Source organism: Gymnoscopelus braueri (genome assembly GCF_963280865.1).
Source record: "Gymnoscopelus braueri genome assembly, chromosome: 14".
Lineage (NCBI taxonomy): Eukaryota > Metazoa > Chordata > Actinopteri > Myctophiformes > Myctophidae > Gymnoscopelus > Gymnoscopelus braueri.
Window position 1 is genome coordinate 11,967,197 of NC_137619.1, and position 17,772 is coordinate 11,984,968.

Genomic DNA, 17,772 nt, shown 5'->3' on the forward strand with positions numbered 1-17,772 from the left:
TAAGTACAGAGTGAAAGGTCAAGTTTACTAAGTATTGACGGTTTAAGTGGTTAAAATTCACATTAACATGAATCCAACACTGATGATGATGCTGTCAAACAAGTCTATGAAGCTATGTGAAATCTATGAAAAAGCTTAATCCGCAACACAATTTTATACAATATGTAGTGGGGGGGGGTCTCTCTCTCTCTCTCTCTCTCTCTCTCTCTCTCTCTCTCTCTCTCTCTCTCTCTCTCTCTCTCCTCTCCTCTCTCTCTCTCTCTCTCTCCTCTCTCTCTCTCTCTCTCACTCTCTCTCTCTCTCTCTCTCTCTCTCTCTCTCTCTCTCTCTCTCTCTCTCTCTCATCTCTCTCTCTCTCTCTCTCTCTCTCTCTCTCTCTCTCTCTCTCTCTCGACATTAATTCAACCTTGTCTTAATAAGCTCCAGTAGTCTAGCTAGCCTATCTCTTACCATTTGGTCATTAGGTGGTAGTTAATTTTTTGTTTTTTAATACCAGGACGAATAGAATTCTGTCCAGGCTATTAGGCTACTGTGTGAAGCTTAATAGCCTGGTGTCAAAATGGAACAAAGGAGAATGGTGGTTCTGAACTCATGTTGTGTTTAAATTAGGTAGAGTCACCTAATTTACTAATTTACCTAATCATTCAGACCGGAATCATTCAGGCCAAATTGCACTGTATATTTTTGCTTTACTAGTTATAGCCCACTAGTATCCTATTTAGTCAGATAATTACTGTAGGTGACAACACACTGTCACAGCAATATAAATAGTGAAAGTAATGCTATAGAGTACTATGTCCCACATCCACACTATAGCCAACTACTAGAGTAGCATATTTACTGTTATTTTATTCAACATCAAGTGAAGAAAAGTGCCCATGTCAGTTAATTCAGCCTAATCCAATACACCTGCTACTGTACTGTACCTGCCATTCTGCCAATTCAGAATGTTATGGGCCTAAAATGACCAGTGAGGTACATTTACTCAAGTACTGTACTTAAGTACATTTTTGTCTCCGCCAGGACGAAAGGCATGGCGAGAGAGTATGTTTTGCCCCCTGTCCGTCCGTCCGTGTGTCCGTGTGTGTGTCCGTCCGTCCGTCCGTCCGTCCGTCCGTCTGTCTGTGAGCAGCTAATCTCCGCCACCGTTGGTCTGGTCACTGTGAAACTGCGCACACACACTCCCTGGATGCCACAGCAGAACCTCTGCCCCACATTTTTCAGATCAGCCTGTCATAGCGCCACCATGAGGCCGACTTTTGCAAAACACATTTTTGGATATTACTCCTACAGATTTTGTCTGAACAACACGCAAATCGGTACACAGTATCTCTACAGTCATGTGATCAACACGCATTAGTCCCATTTTCCATAATCCATCCTGATTGGCTAAGATTGACTTCCAAAGTTTGCAGGATTGGTTCGTTTTGAACAAAATGCCACAAATCATGAACGCAGCATGTGATTTCCGTGAATTTTTCCACGTAGATTCCCACTTGGCCCAGGAAGAAATGCCACTTGAAAACTTTCACATCAGCCTCATGGTGGCGCTATAACAGGCCGATTCTCTTTTTTACCTATAACTGCACCGATCTTCGTGAAACTTTGCAAGCACACTCCCTAAAGGCCAAGGAAAAACCTTTGCCCTGCATTTTTCACATCTGCCTTTTAGAGCGCCACCAGGAGGCTGACTTTTGTAAAACAAATGTTTTCCTCTTACTCCTTCAGATTCTGTCCAAAAAACACGCAAATCGGTACACAGTTTCTCTCTAGTCATGTGATCAAGATGGATGTGTCCGATATTTCATATTCCATCCTACTTGCCTAACATTGGCTTCCAAAGTTTGCAGGATAGGTCAGTTTTTAACAAAATTCCTCAAATCATGAACGCAGTGTGCAATTTCTGTGAACTTTTGTACGCACATTCCCACTAGGCCGAGGTAGAAATGCCCCCCTTTTCACATTGGCCTGTTATAGCGCCACCAGGAGGCCATAATAACCTACCTGACCTGGCGGAGACTTGTGCTCCGAGGAACACTTTTTCTAGTTTTGGTATGTTTTACTTTACTTGAGTATTTACAGATTTCAGTAGGCCTACTTTATACTTCTACTCCACTACATATCAGAGGCAAAAAATTTACTTTTACTCCACTACAATTATTTGAGAACTTTAGTTACTAGTTACTTCTTAGATTTTGATTATTATTACAAAACATACATTAACCACTTCAGCCCTATATACATTTCGGCCAAGTTCACAATCAGTAGTGATGAGAAGTATTGTGAGCTTCTGATATTTTCAAATTATGAAATTTATACATTTTATACATTTGAACACTTGTGAAATGGGACATTCTGCACAATGAGTACTTTCTACTTTTGGTACTTTAAAGTACATTTTGATACCAATACTTTTGTACTTTTACTCAATTTTGAATTCCAGACTTTTACTTGAAACAGAGTACTTCTACATTGCAGTATTGATAGTTTTACTTAAGTAAAACATTTGAGTACTTTTTTCCACCACTGAAAATTACAATATTTATAGAATTATAAAAGTAAAAAAAAAAAAAAAACACTCTTACATGGGGTCGGTCACCAGACTAGTGGGGGGTCCCAGGAAACACATGCAGTCCCGTCGGGGTCGCGCAGCCACTCTGTCCCACATAGTGCCAGTGGTCTCTCCATCCCCACGAACCTCGTACATGGTTCAAAGCCGCTCAAAAACGCGCTGTTTTAGACCGCTGTGGTGAATAGAGTTCGTCCCCCAGAGAGAAACGGCCTTCCTCCGTTCGCCATTCGTCTCAACATTATGTCTGCCTGGGCAGTGTGGGCATATTGGAGCTCAGAAGAGGAGAGGAGCGTTAATAACTGTGACTGCGTTCTGGTTCTGGATGCGCTGCGTGTTGCTGCAGCGAGCCGAGCCGAGCACACCTCCTCAGGGCTCTTTAAGGACACTGCAACAGTGCCATCTACTGGATACGAGGCCGAGTGGCACCTAAACATGTGGGCACTTCCAGGTTAAATTGTCTATTTTTTTGACTAAAAAAAGAATAAATGTTGTTGTGTGCACACTGCATAACGTATTACTTATGGTTAGTGCAACCTGAATTGAATCATTATACAAAGAAAGCTTCGTGTGTTTTAGTTGGTTTATTTAGACCGGCCGCTCCTCTCAACCTCCCGGTCCCAAAACAACAACAGGTTAGACTACATCTTATTGTGTGTCCCTACACAAATCAGTTACCTGTTCCTGGTCATGTGACCTGGATAACCAATACATGACAAATGTATGCTGTGCAAAATGGTCAAAAAAATTATAATGTAAAGTATGTGCACAAAAGGCTGGCCGTGAACGAGGTCTGGAGCGTGCTCGTCAAGTGGGTGCACGGGCCATCGCGCGCACGGTTAATCAGCGCTTCTTTAATCTGCCAGAGCGTGCGGTGTTCACATCAAACAAGTTGATCAGAATTGTGTCGCAGTTCAAGAAGTTGTGCTCGAATTCATTGAAGTTTGTGGGTTCAGGTATGTTAAATGCCGCTTATTTTGTGTGTTGAATGTGCCCTTTGATGTCCTGTTTTGTAAAGCTATGTTTGTGCACGTCGGTAAATGGCGTTGATGGACGGCAGTCTGACGGTAGCGATATTTAAGTGCTTTGATTTCATTGTATGTATCAAAGAATGAATGGAGGTTAATGCCACGCTGTGAGATTGTACATCTGCTATTTTAGATCTGCTATCTTGAAAGTGCTTTAACATGTTTGAATACTTTTTGTTTTTTTTTTGTTTTTTTTTACACAAATCGTCTCTTCTGGATTTCCCTGGGACAAAACATTTTCAGAGAGGGGTCCGTGGCCAAAACACATCAATTTGGGGTCCTTGACATGGAAATGTTTGAGAACGACTGGCGACTGCATTAGACCAATTGATACCATTTTTTACATTTATTTTTATTTCAGAGTAGCCAATTATTTGTTAACCCCTTTTTCTCCCCAATTTAGTCGTTATGCCAATTGATTCCTCCCCACACACATTTCTGTGTTGTCACTGACTGCTGTTGTATCCTACCGACTCACCTGCCAGTAAGGAGCCCCCACCGGGAGGACGTACTACATACTACATACTACTACTACTACTACGTTCGTCCTACTCCACCCCGCCCAACACTCCCTTCTGACAGGTGCCACCCCAGCCCATAGGAGTACGTGCATTGACAAATATCATCCTCCTTACCCGGGCACCCGGCTTCCCTCCCCCAGCACAGGCCAATTGTGTTCATATATAGAAGCTCGACAAAGTCGGATACACCACGGTGGATTCGAACCCACAACCTCCGCAGTGGTGTTTAGAGACTTTATCACTGTGCGACCGAGCGCCTATCTGGGGTCATTTGATCATGATGTATCACTCAGATTAGATTCCATTCTAATTGGCTATGACTCTGCCTTCCAAAGTTTGCACGCCCTTGGTAGGCAACCCGGCCTGGCTGAGACTTGCGCTCCGAGGAGCACTCTTTTCTAGTGTATCTTTTCCATTTATTTTTAGAACTTAATTTCATACTGGAAGACAATTGAGGTTTGACTGGGCTGAAACTTTATCTCAGTAAATGACATGGAACTCCATATTTGGGCATGGCTGACATCATAGTGTCAACATAATGATGACGTGAGCTTTGAATCAGCTCAGCTTAAAACCAGACTGCACAGTGTGAATGACACACCTGCGGAGAGACATCGAGGAAGTCTTCATCACCTACAAGAGGACATTTGATTTTAATCTGGTAATTGCCCTGTAACCAATCCTGGATCGTAAGGTCAAACATCATTTGTTACATTCTTGGACCATTACAGCTCATGCATAGCAGCAGCTTTGACGATGAACCCACTGTTCCCGACAACGAGCCATCAGCAAGGAAACTCAGAAGAATCAAGTCCTTACAGTAGTCAACAGTCTACCAAGACTTTAACTCAATCGGAAGTAAAGAGACATCGTCTGACTGACACAGGAAAGAAAACTCACATCTGTAAACAATGTGACAAGAGTTACAGTAGCAATGCTTACTTGAAGATACACCAGCGTGTCCACACTGGAGAAAAACCTTTCCTCTGTAAACAGTGTGGCCAGAGTTTCAGTTGGTTAGGTAACCTGAAGAGACACCAGCGTGTCCACACGGGAGAAAAACCTCTCCAATGTAAACAGTGTGGCAAGTGTTTCAGTTGGTTAAGCAACCTGAAGACACACCAGCGTGTCCACACTAGAGAAAAACCTTTCCACTGTAAACAGTGTGACCAGAGTTTCAGTATTTTAGCTAACCTGAAACGTCACCAGTTCATCCACACGGGGGAAAAACCTTTCCATTGTAAACAGTGTGGCAAGAGTTTCAGTTGTTTAAATGAAGTGAAAAGACATCAGCGTGTCCACACTGGAGAAAAACCTTTCCTCTGTAGACAGTGTGGAAAGAGTTTCAGTCTGATAAGCCACCTGAAAAGTCACCAGCGTGTCCACACTGGAGAAAAACCATTCAATTGTAAACAGTGTGACAAGAGTTTCAGTTGGTTAGGTAACCTGAGAAGTCACCAACGTATCCACACAGGGGAAAAACCTCTTAGTAGGGGTGTAAAGTACCAAACCACACCGGCGTACCGAATGGCCCATACTGAATGAACCGATTTTTTTATTCGTCCTACTCCCCACTGACAGGTGCCGCTCCAACCTGTAGGATTACATGCTGTGACCAATCATCACCCTCTCCGCCCGGCTTCCCTCCCCCGAACACGGGCTAATTGTGTTCGCATAGACGCTCGACAAAGCCGGTTGCACCACTGTGGATTCGAACCCACAACCTCTGTGGTGGTGGGCAGGGACTTTGCCACTGTGCCAACCCGAACGCATCAGGGTGCAGTCAACTCAGTGTTAATTTAACTCTTGAGAGTGTAGAAATGGAACCAAATGGATCCGTATAAGGTTTAATTTGGTTCCATTTCTACACTCTCTGAGTTACATAGACCCTGTAAGAGTCCATCTGGACCCCTGGTGGTCCCCAGGCCGACCTTGAGAACCAGGGGATTAAAACGAAATATGGAGCGTCAGCAATTATGTAAAATTAATCCTTCAAGTCTTGTCATGAAGATTCCATATAATCTCTGTCGGGTCAGGTGGAAACCTCATATATCCACAACTGTTAATTTTCCAGGATTCAAATAAAAAAATATGAAAAGTAGCAGATCTATGTGGCTCGCTTCGTGACGCATTTCAAGCTTGTGGATCTGCTACTTTTGATGCTTTTGTGTGATGCTGTAGTATGATCAAGTAGGGCATTAATTTACCAAAAAAACACAAAGTTAAAATATGGAGATAAGAGGTTTCTTTTTTTATATATATATTTTTTATCCCACGATTTTGTAACCCTTTTTCCCCCGGTGCCAATTTTCTAAGTGATCCTGGCCGCTACACTTACCCCACCAGCCTAGGGAGCCCAGGGCCGAGCTCATGCCTCCTTCAGAGCCAACTGACCTTCTTGTCACCTGACGGGGGAGTTTCCCCGGTAGGACGTAGCACGTGGAAGGAACACGTTATTCCAACCAGTTCCCTTCCCCTCCATCAGGCGCCCCGGCTGTCATGGGCGAGGCGGTATAGCCACCAGGATTACTACATGTGTTTGTGAGGGTATTAACTACCCTAGGAGACACGGGGAGAACATGCAAACTCCACACAAAGTAGGCCCTTTCGCCAACCCCACCTAGGGTATGGGCGCTGATGACGCGGAGGAGAAGACACGCCCCCCAGTGTCCCCGGCGGGAATCAAACCCAGGACCTTCTAGCTGTGAGGCGACAGCGCTACCGACTGCGCCACCGTGCCCCTCAGATAAGATATAAGAGATAAGAGGTTTCTGCCCGACAGATATAATGGCACAGCTCTGTCACACGAGTCTCCCTAATACGCTTCCTTTCCTCAGATAAAATTCTTCTTCATATCAATGAAGGAGGCAAGGAGCTGCTCCTTTTAGTAAGTAGGTCAGAGCGGCCTATGGTCGATATCACCCGAGAACGCTGGAGTCTATCCCTGTTAAAATATGCTAATCCCCTGGGAGATGGAATGCTGAGGTGGAGCGCCACACCTACCATCAGCTCCCAGTTCTTACCACACGACTTGCCGCACCCAAGTCATGCTTACACCGGAACGCTCCTGGTCGAACCAATCAGCGGCAGCCAAGGGCGGGATCTTGGCGAGACCGGATGTGACGGCATCGAGAAGCGCCTATTGCATTGTAGTTCTTTCACGATTCATAATGGTTGAATAGTAGCCTATACAAAAGAACTACTACTGGCGCAGCTACTATACGTCATGTAGACACGTCAATATGATTGGTTGGAGTTAGCAAGCCCAGACGGTGATCCAATCACCTGCCAAGTAGCTTGAAAAAACAGACCGCCGTCTTGCAGCGGTTCGGCTACCATGGAAGTAGGATGCGAAACAAATGTGTGAAGCAAGCTTCTTCCAGCTGACGGAGTCAGGTTAAGGAAGTCCCAGTGAGATCAAAAATCTCTCTAGGTGATTAAAGGCAATGTGCCAACCATGGCCATTCATCCAGCAATGTCTACTGTTGGTTACAAAGAGAGAGAGCTGACCAAGAAGGTAGCAGCCATATGAAACCAACATTATGCAACATAGCCTACATAAAAAATAAAACCCACAATAAAACATTAAAGAAGGCTATCCAAACGTAGTGGCCTCTCAGGAAAAACTATTACTGTACCTGCCGCCTTCACCACATCCTCTAATGTTAGATTATTCCATGCCCAAGGTGCATAGTAGGAAAAAGATTTTTTACCACTAGATCTGTCCCAACTTGGGGTACATTAACAAGACCAGGAGACCTGGTCCTGCCAGACCCCTAGTGGTTGAAATCTGAATGGCTGGGTAGGAAAAGAGGGACAGACCGACCGACCGACAGACCGACTGACAAAGCCTCCTGTAGGCCGACCCCCTGGGTCTGGCAAAAATCAGCCACGTGGAGGAGCGGAGACTATAACCTCCAGAGCAATTCTGGAACCTTGTTTGGATGTCTAGCTATACCAGCTGTAGGAGAAGGTAGGGGCAGTTGCACACTTCCCATAGTAGCCTTTCTTTCTGGGGTATTATCAGGGTTATTTCAGCTTTGTATTTTGGTAGTGCATCTCCTCCCCATAACAAATAAAACAAAATATTAAGAAACTTCTAGTTTATGTTTGGCCACAGGACATGTGCTGCTATGACTATATACTATTGTTTCAGGACGAGTTTGTCATCAATAATACATACACTATGATACAGTTACTAGCAAGCCTGTGTGTGAGCTTGCTACAGGTATCCCTGTGCACAAGACACTATTGGCCGACCTTGGTTTATTATTCAGTTTTATTTGTTTACAGTGCAACATCACCTCAAGGGGTCTCTTTACACTTCACAACAAACTCCTACAGTAATATCAAGACACTAAGCCAGGGGTCTTCAACAGGGGGTCCGGGACCCTTAGGGGTTCTTCAGAGTTACTACAGATAGGCCTGGACCGCCAGGCACATAGGCTCAGTGTAGCCTGGCAGCGTGCCGCGGGTTCGAGTCCCGATCCCGACGGCCTTTGCTGCATGTCACTCCCCATTTCCTGTCAGCCTACTGTCCTATCGAATAAAGGTATAAAAAGCCCCCCAAAATGTTTTGTTTTTAAAGAGGAAAAAAAGAAGTTACTACAGAGGTGCCGCCAAATCTTTGTGTGATTGGAACTTTTTTTTTTACATTAACCACTTGAAACCTAGCATCCCTATTCTGGTGGGAACATTCTCAGAAAATAGCAGATCTACAAGCTCACAACGCATTGCGCTGCAACGCGGTGTGAGCTTATAGATCGACTATTTTTGGTGTATAGGGGGAAAAGAGCAGACCAAGGACAGAGCCTATGGTCAAGTTTATTAAGTATTCAGGGTTTAAAGGGGAGAATAAACTGATGATAGTACTGTTGTCAAAAAAGTCTATGAAGCTATCGATGAAATCTATGAAAAAGTTTAATCTGTGACACAATTTTATACAATATGTAGTGGGGGGTCCCTGCTTCATGCCTCTCTCAGCTAAGGGGTCCTTGGCCTGAAAAACATTGAAGACCCCTGAACATCGGAGTCATTTTTAAGATTAGGTGATTAAAGGCAATGTGCCAACCATGGCCATTCATCCAGCAATGTCTATCTACTGTTGGTTACAAAGTAGAATATAATTAGTCCTCACTAATGCTCATTTAACAAACCTATTTAGAACCGAGGCCGATTCTACTAATGTCTTCTAAATCCTAACAGTTTTCTGAAAAACTTATGTCGCTATATCAGTGGTGCTCAAACCTTTTCATGTCAAGGACCCCCAAAATTATATGTATTTGGCCGCGGACCCTCATCTCAAAATATTTTGTTCCAGGGACCCCCGAAGCAAAGATTTGAGTTACAAATGTACGCTTTAAAAGATATACATTAAAAGATTTGCACACATGTTCACGATTTTTAAAAAAATAGCAGATCTACAAGCTCATAGCTTGTATATCTGCTATTTTTGAATAGCCAAAGTATGAAATAATGGTTTAAGTGGTTACACAGTCTTAATGGGTTAAGATGGCACAAAGTATGTCTACTCACTCTGTGTCTAATTGGTGCGCTGTAGACAGTTCAGAAACCTGCCTACCAAAGACATCTTCTATGGAGATTCCAAGCTAATAGAAACTACAGCCTTTCTCTTCCTGGAAAGTTAGCCTGCTGAAATTGTTCAGCATGCAGTTATATAAAATATATATATATTTATTTAAAGCAAACGTTTCGATCACACACAACCTTACTAGGGCATGCATGTGACCGAAGGGTTGCATTATATAAATGATCCTACAGTACGTGTACCTTGCAAGTGGCAGTGTGCGGTTTATCTTTTATTGTTGACCGTTTCACTTACGCAACCGCTTTTAGACTTTTAATCCGGGTGTGTGAAAGTCTTGTATCGATCGTAAGAGAGAGAGAGAGAGAGAGAGATATTTGAAATCTGCCTTCGGAGGACATCACTGGTAGGCAGATTTTTGAACTGTCCACAGCCATCTCATAATGAGCATTAGTTAGGACCAATTATATGAAGATAAGTTTCATATTTTCAAGTTTTTTGAAAATGGGTGAAGTGCTCTCTTGCATTGAAAAAAAAAAACAATGCTGGGATGTTATGTAAGTTTGTTGACTCTAGTAACTTCATACACAAAGTTATTGTGACAAATGTGATTTCTGTGTCATGGGGAATTTCCACCATAGCAGCAAAGTACCCTAAAATTGTCAGAAATGATGCACAGTGAGGCATGCATTTCCCAACAGTCAAAGTACATTAGTACATTGTATCTGCACAATTAAGCGGTGCATGCAGCTCCAATAAGCAGTGGAACATCTGGACCAGGAAGAGTGGTGATGCTGTCTAGGGTTGAAACAGTTAATCAAACGAATTGATTTAATTGATTATAAAAAATATATATATAACAATCTAATAATTGAGTAATAATTGTTCCCTATTTTGAGCATGCCATTATAGGCGAAAGGTTTCCTAAAAAATAAAAAAAAACTTCTAAAATAGTGAAAATAGCATAGCAATAGCTCACACTCGTCGCAAAGCTATGCCTTGGGAGTGTTTGCAGATCTGCTATTTTCAAAATGTTTGCACGATACCGTTCTGCGACAAAGTATAAAATAAAACTGTGGTTAATCGATGTGTTGATATATACAACAAACATTTCTCGATTATTCGATGAACCCATTAAAACTGGGAAAGCATCCGTGTCATTTTAGATTTTTGCGTTGGCTATTAAAAAATAGCAGATCTACAAGCTCACATGCTTGTATATCTGCTATTTTTGAACATTTTAGAAAAATCTTGAAAGTGTGAGAACTACTGATTTAGAAGGCATTTGTAGAATCGGCCTCAGGTCTTAATGGATTAATCGAAAACTGTATCAATAGAATAATCGCAAAGAATGCTGTCAGTCAGTACCTTGCATGGTGGTGGGGTCGTCCAAAAGTCCTGTCTCTCTGGTCCCCTTGCTGCATTGCGTCTCATCTGTTAGGCTGCAGGGGAGCAGCACAAGTACAATCACGTTTTTTTTCTTCTTCTGTGAGATAGATTTGGGGGTGGGGTATGGCCGGCTGAGCTTACTCTACAAAACCTACATTGGAAATCCAATCATCAATAGGCGGGTCAGCGCATGTCAGCGACACTTTCGGAGAGGTGGATCAGTCTCTTCTTAGCATATAAAGCACTCTGTCAACAACCGTCTCACCTCTCATCCAAAGGCGAAGCCAAATCCATTCTTATACTACTAGCTTCTGCTGTGGATTTTTAGAATTAAAAGTCAAAGATTACCTAAAAAAAAGAAGAAACTAAACAAAGTCAAAGCTTAGAGATGGGAGCAGGAAGCAAGAAACCGTACCATTATGTCATTGGTGTGGTGCTCAACATCAGTTCCGGTCCGCCCGGGTCTATACTGTTTTATGTTGGCTACTGTTCTATGTCAGGTGAAAATTTGCATCCTCGCTATATCCAGTGTATTTACATCATACAGTATGTATTCTTCATTAATATGCACGGTCTCGTCAAGAAAAGTAAGTAAAGTAAATGGACCCTTACATTTGTATACTCTCAGAGTTACAGAAACAGCGAGCATATTACAGTGTAGGCTGCGGCCCCAGAGATTCATATTTGTAGGAATTGGGGGTCTGCGGCCTAATGCATCTAATCGTGAGTCCTGCATTGTCATTTAATCCAACCTAAGAGGGAAATTGCAATGCATATTAGTCTAATAATGTTTTACTCATTATGGCTTTGTTGGCCAAAACACAATCCTTTTTAATCCATTTATCATATGACAGAGATATTTGGAGCATATTTCCATTTTCATGGTACTGTGACAGCTTTGGTGTCCCCTCCAGTGTCGTACCATTTCCAAAGTGAGATGTAAATCCCCTCGCTTCATAGAATCAATATTTAATGCAGCACACAGCCTGGAAACCGTGTGATAAGCAGCCTCACCTGATTGGCTGGAGGAAGTGAAACTCTAAGCCTGTAGTAAAGGTAACATGGTAACGTGTGTTACCATGTAGGTATTCAGGTACTGTCACTGTGTCAAGGCAGATAATGAACCCAAACTGCAGAGACAGACCAAGGAGAGGTTGTAGCACTAAACACTAAATCTAAGTCTTTCAATAAAGTCACAACTGAGGTATAAGCTTCTCAAGCAGAAAGAGTTAACTGAGATCCAAGATTCTCAAGCTGCACAGAACAAAAGCACATCTTCCTTGTTGTAGAGCCTCAGGCCGCGTATTCCATCCAGGTTGGAGCTGCGTAGGAGGCTGACTGTGGGAAGAGATCAAGAGATACTGAAGGCCAGGCGTAAAATAGGTTGTCAAACTAGAAAGATCAACTGGAGACTTTGCCTGCCCTAGTACTAGGAGCACAAGCAAGCATGTGCCCCAGCTGGACGTTATAACCAAGCACAGAGTTCAGTCACAGCCAGGTATTAGAAGGCAGCCAGGTGATTGCCAGATAGAAGACAGCCAGGCAATTGACAGGACACACCTCCCCATTTGCAGCAGAATACAGCTCCAGAAGCAGAGGATGACAGACGGGAGTCAGGACTGCCAAGCTGCCATGATGCTGGTTTTGTGAATATTTTCCATTCCTTAATTTGTCTGTATCCAATCACGTCCAGCATGCAGAATCAACGTAGCCTATTATCAAATGTATCATTATGTCCAAGAAACCTTCTTGGACTGTGAAACAGAGTTTGTACGTTAATGGTGGTTCAGCTGTGGACATAACCGGTGCAGAATATGCACCCTGTCCTCCCACCATGGCTCTGTGAGGTTTCTTCAGGGTATGTTTGCTATTCAGCTGCCATTGTTGCTGAGGTTGACACACAGCTGGAGCGTGGTCAGCAAGGCACTGAGGAGGAGAGGTCATGTGGATACATCGTGAACCAAACAACATTCAGTATACTAAGCACTGGTTCTCAAACAGTGGGTCAGGACCCATCTTTGGGTCGCAGACACATTTTTATCGGTCTCCAGTAAATATATTAATTTTTTGTTTCCTACATTTTCTTTTTCATCATCAGTTTTTTCTTTTTAATTATTATTTAAAAAAAGAAAAAGAAAATCTAAAATCTTAATTAATGAAAAAATACCTCAATGATTTTTGTAAATAATTTCCAGACAGACACACGTAACCACTTTCACACACCAAAAAAAGGATCGACAGCACAAGCTCACAATACATTGGGGTCCCGGGGAGACATCAAATGTATCTTTTGGGTCTCTCTCTCTCTCTCTCTCTCTCTCTCTCTCTCTCTCTCTCTCTCTCTCTCTCTCTCTCTCTCTCTCTCTCTCTCTCTCTCTCTCTCTCTCTCTCTCTCTCTCTCTCTCACAGAGATCAGCAGCTTTTGTGTGACACTGACACTGTAGTTATCAAATCAAACTTTATTCATAAAGCACATTTCCAACGACCAAGGTCGAACCAAAGTTGCAGGGGTAGTGAAAATCTAAGCCTGTAGTAAAGGTCACGTGTGTCACCATGTAGGTATTCAGGTACTGTGTCAACGCAGATAATGAACCCAAACTGCAGAGACAGACCAAGGAGAAGTTGTAGCACTAAACACTAAACCTAAGACTAAAGTCTTTCAATAAAGTCACAGCTGAGGTACAAGCTTCTCAAGCAGAAAGAGTTAATGAGGTCCAAGATTCAGAGCATATTAAGAAAGACAGGCAAGAAAAAGAGAAAATAAATTAAAACAGAGAATAAGAAAGAAGCAAATAAATTGAACATGACTCAACAAGAAAATGAAACAACATCAATATATGCAGCATATCAAAGGTATGCCGTGAGGGCCAGGGCAATTACACGGTCAATTAGCATTAAAAGCTATGACGAGAAAAAAATATCATAACACACAAAGATTTGGCGGCCTCCCTTCCTCTGAGGACGCTATAGGGGTCCCGGACCCCCTGTTGAAGACCCCTGAAGTGGGGCATTAATTTACGGGGAAAAAAAATATGGAGATCAAGGTTTCTGCCTGACAGCGCTGTTCAGTGTCTCATGAGACAAGCACAAATACGATTGTACGATTTGGAGTAATTGGCCCAAACAGCTTAATCTTTGACTCCCGACTGGGGGTGTTTCTTCTTGTAAAGACGGATCTCATTATTATAACATTTCTCCCAATTACAGGATCCACAGATACTGCAGTTGCTGTACTGCAATATTTTGAATTTCACCATTTGACGGTAGAATTCAGTAGACAGGTTTGGGATAGCATGTTTAATAATCAGACACCTATGAGAATTGTTAGTTGCCAGAAATAAGCCTACATCTGCTCTGGAATATGTGAAGAAGGAGTGTAATTCTTAATTTATTATGCTCCATCGTACAACGGGGTTGCACGCCTGTCTCATGCCATGAGTTGTGTGCTTGTAGATTGATTGATTGATTGAATACTTTATTAGACAGAAATGCAAACAGCACGAGGTACAGTCACACATTAGGCAAAAAGGATAAGACAAAAAAGTTCTGTGGACTTTGTTTCCATTGTGGTCCTATGTATTCAATTCATCAATATGTCATGAAAAATAACACCAACATACTATATCATCAACAAAAATAAAACACTATATGTTCAGGGTAGGGGAAAAAAAGGGGGGGGGGTGGAATGAAGGCAGTGTATGCCATCATCTTTCTATGGGAGAGGTGAGTTTACCTCCCCATTTGGCCTCCTGAAAGATGGATTTTCAGGGGTTTTGAAGGAAGCCAGTGATCCACACTTTGGTGGCAGTGCTGTAAGAAAGAGAATTCACCCATTTATGTTCTATAGGTGGGTGGTAACAAGTTGTTGTTGTTGCTCCCTCTAGTATTGTGGCTGCAGTGTCGCTTTTTAAGTAGTTAGTCGGGTATTGAGGGCAGAGCCCCATTGACTATCTTGAAAGCTAATCCCATTTTTAATTGCTTAACCCTGTCTTCTAACCTGAGCCATCCTAGCAAAAAGGGTTGGAAATAGGTGGGTCATGGGCCCCAGGCCGAGAAGTAGTCGAATCAGCTTGTATTGAGAGGTCTTTGAAGCTTAGTCTTTAGAGACATTGAGATGTTGGAGAACCAAGAGGTGCAAGCATAGTCAAAGTGGCATTGAATGAGGGCTCTGGCAAGAGTCCTGAGAGCACTTTTGTTGACAAAGTTCTGCCCCAAAATCTTGTTCTTTAATTAACTTTTTTGCGTAGGTATAGCACCTGAATGGTTATGAATAGCCTTTTCTTTTTTTTTGCTGGTCTTGCTAAATCGCCAATTCACAGCTCACAAACTGTCAAAAGTGCCTAGATGTGTGATTTTTTTTCTTTCTTGAAATAGCCTTTTTGCTCCCTTAAGTAATCACACGCTTGCATAATTACTGGCCATTAAAAAATAAAATCAAAAGGCAGAGGGGCCTCATGGGGACGTCACAATGCAAACAGAAACAGAGGGTCCACCATGTCTGCTGCACTTCAAAGACTCGGCAAGCTCAACTCAAAGAGTTTAGGGTCAATCCGGGTGCATATTCTTCACAATTATGGACAAAAAAAGGAATCATCCGCACTCACGAACATATTTTAAAAGTCTTTAATGTGCTGCCGCAGCAATCGTGTTTCGACCTGATGGCAGGCCAAATTTGTTTGTGAGTGCAGATGGTTCCTTTTTTGTCCAAGCTGAAAAATAAACCCCTGATGCTGACTCCACCTGCTTGAGCCACACATAGTAGCCTACCTCAGTGGTCCGTTTTTTTTTTTTTTTACAGCTTGGCAACAAGCTGTCAATAAACAGACGCTGCAGCTAGTCGTCACTTTCTCACTTTTCTCTCTATTGGCTAAAGGCCATGCAGCCAATGAGGGCTCGCCAATGGTCTTCCCTTACTCTGAACCAAGCCCCCAGAACCGTGGTAGAACAGTGAAGCTGCCGCTAATGCTCGTGCATCGTCTGAAACCGCATGCATCGTCTGAAACCCTAGTGTGCCTGAGACAGACACGGATGCACTTGTTTTCTTTATATTGGTAGCCAAGCTGTAAATGACATTTCATGTCAGCCTTGTTTTTCTTTTTGAAGGACCCAGTTTGGTATGAATTAGTCACCAGACCCCCATAACTGTACAATGGAACCACATTTGTTTCCATTCTCAGCAGTGAAGTACTATACAGTACTTCTCAGTAGTGAAGTATATAGTACAGTACATAGTGCATTCAAACATCTGGGGAGGTCTCAGCTTTTGTCAGATGTACGGTAAGAAGGTGGGACTCCAACTTAGGAACAAAGGTTGAACCACTGCTATACAGCATATAAGCAGTCATGTACAATATGCACATGTAGAAGTATCCTCTCCATTGTTTACTCGCACGCAAACACACAAGTGGACACTAGGCCTGTCACAATTCTTACATAATTGCCTCATCGCAATTATTTGAGATAATCGCAATTATTCCATGTTAAAAAAATGTCATACATAAAAGCATCCGCTATTTATGCTATTTTTACCAGTTTTTTTAATGAAATGTATTTCATTTCTTTGTATATTTCAGTTATTTGACACATCTTCCCTGTGCAATTTTTTATTACGAAGCCTAGAAGGCAAACAGATATTACGTTTTTATTCATATTATGTTCCAACGTTCAATGCCAAAAACCCAAATAAGTAGTTATTCGCAATTATTGGTGTGACAATTAATCGTCAACTTAAATTTGTAATCGGGACAGCCCTAGTGCACACACGCGTACATGTACGTGCATAGGCTACTAGTAGATGTCAGATTGTGGGACTATGACTCAGACTGTCACTCATGAGTGTACTGGTGCAGAAAAAGCATGCAATAATGTGAAGGGCCCAGCTCACAGCTCTACGCACACTGAACTATAATAAACTGGCACGTCGCTGTCATTAATATTTCTATCTGATCTGCCTCAACAGTCACAGAGGAATTCACAGGCCATGCTGAAGCTCTGCCTCGCCAGCAGCAGTGTAGAGATGAAGGGAACCAAGTTTCAGGAAAATAAATTCTCACCACCCGATCACTCTGTGTCAACGGCCCTGAATATCATGTCCACTGAAATAACAACCACTCAAGAGTTGTGGTAAAGTATAGTTTTTGGCGCATTCATGTGCATAAAATATCAAAAATTACATTATAAGAATTATATCCAGCCATGAAATCTATCATCTCAAATCTCATTAATTTCAACTCAAGGATTCAGTGTGACCCTTACAGGTCTGTAACTCAGAGTGTACAAAATGTGTACACTCTGAGTTACAGACCTGTAAGGGCCTATTTGGTGGTCCCCGTACCCGACGTTGAGAAACAGTGATCTATAATACAGTGTATAGTAATGAGGCTGCTGAGCGCCTGAGCTTATAAAGTTTGCTGTGCTGGATAAGCACGTGGATTATCAAAGCGAACACATGCTCCAAAAAAAAAAAAAACATAGCAGTACTGCTGTACACAGCAAAGTCCTTACAGTTCATTTAACTCTCACGGAGGACACCCAGTTTGGCTGTTGTTGCAGTTTTCCTTTCGTTTATCTCTGAAACTCTTTCGTATCCTGGGTGTCACATAAAGTTTGAGGGTTTTAACTTTTGCTGTCTGTCAGCTAATGGCTCAGGCCAGGGGACCAGGGGAGGAAGAGGTACTCAGATGTTTAAGTTAATTTGACTTGAGTTAAAGCAGTACAAAA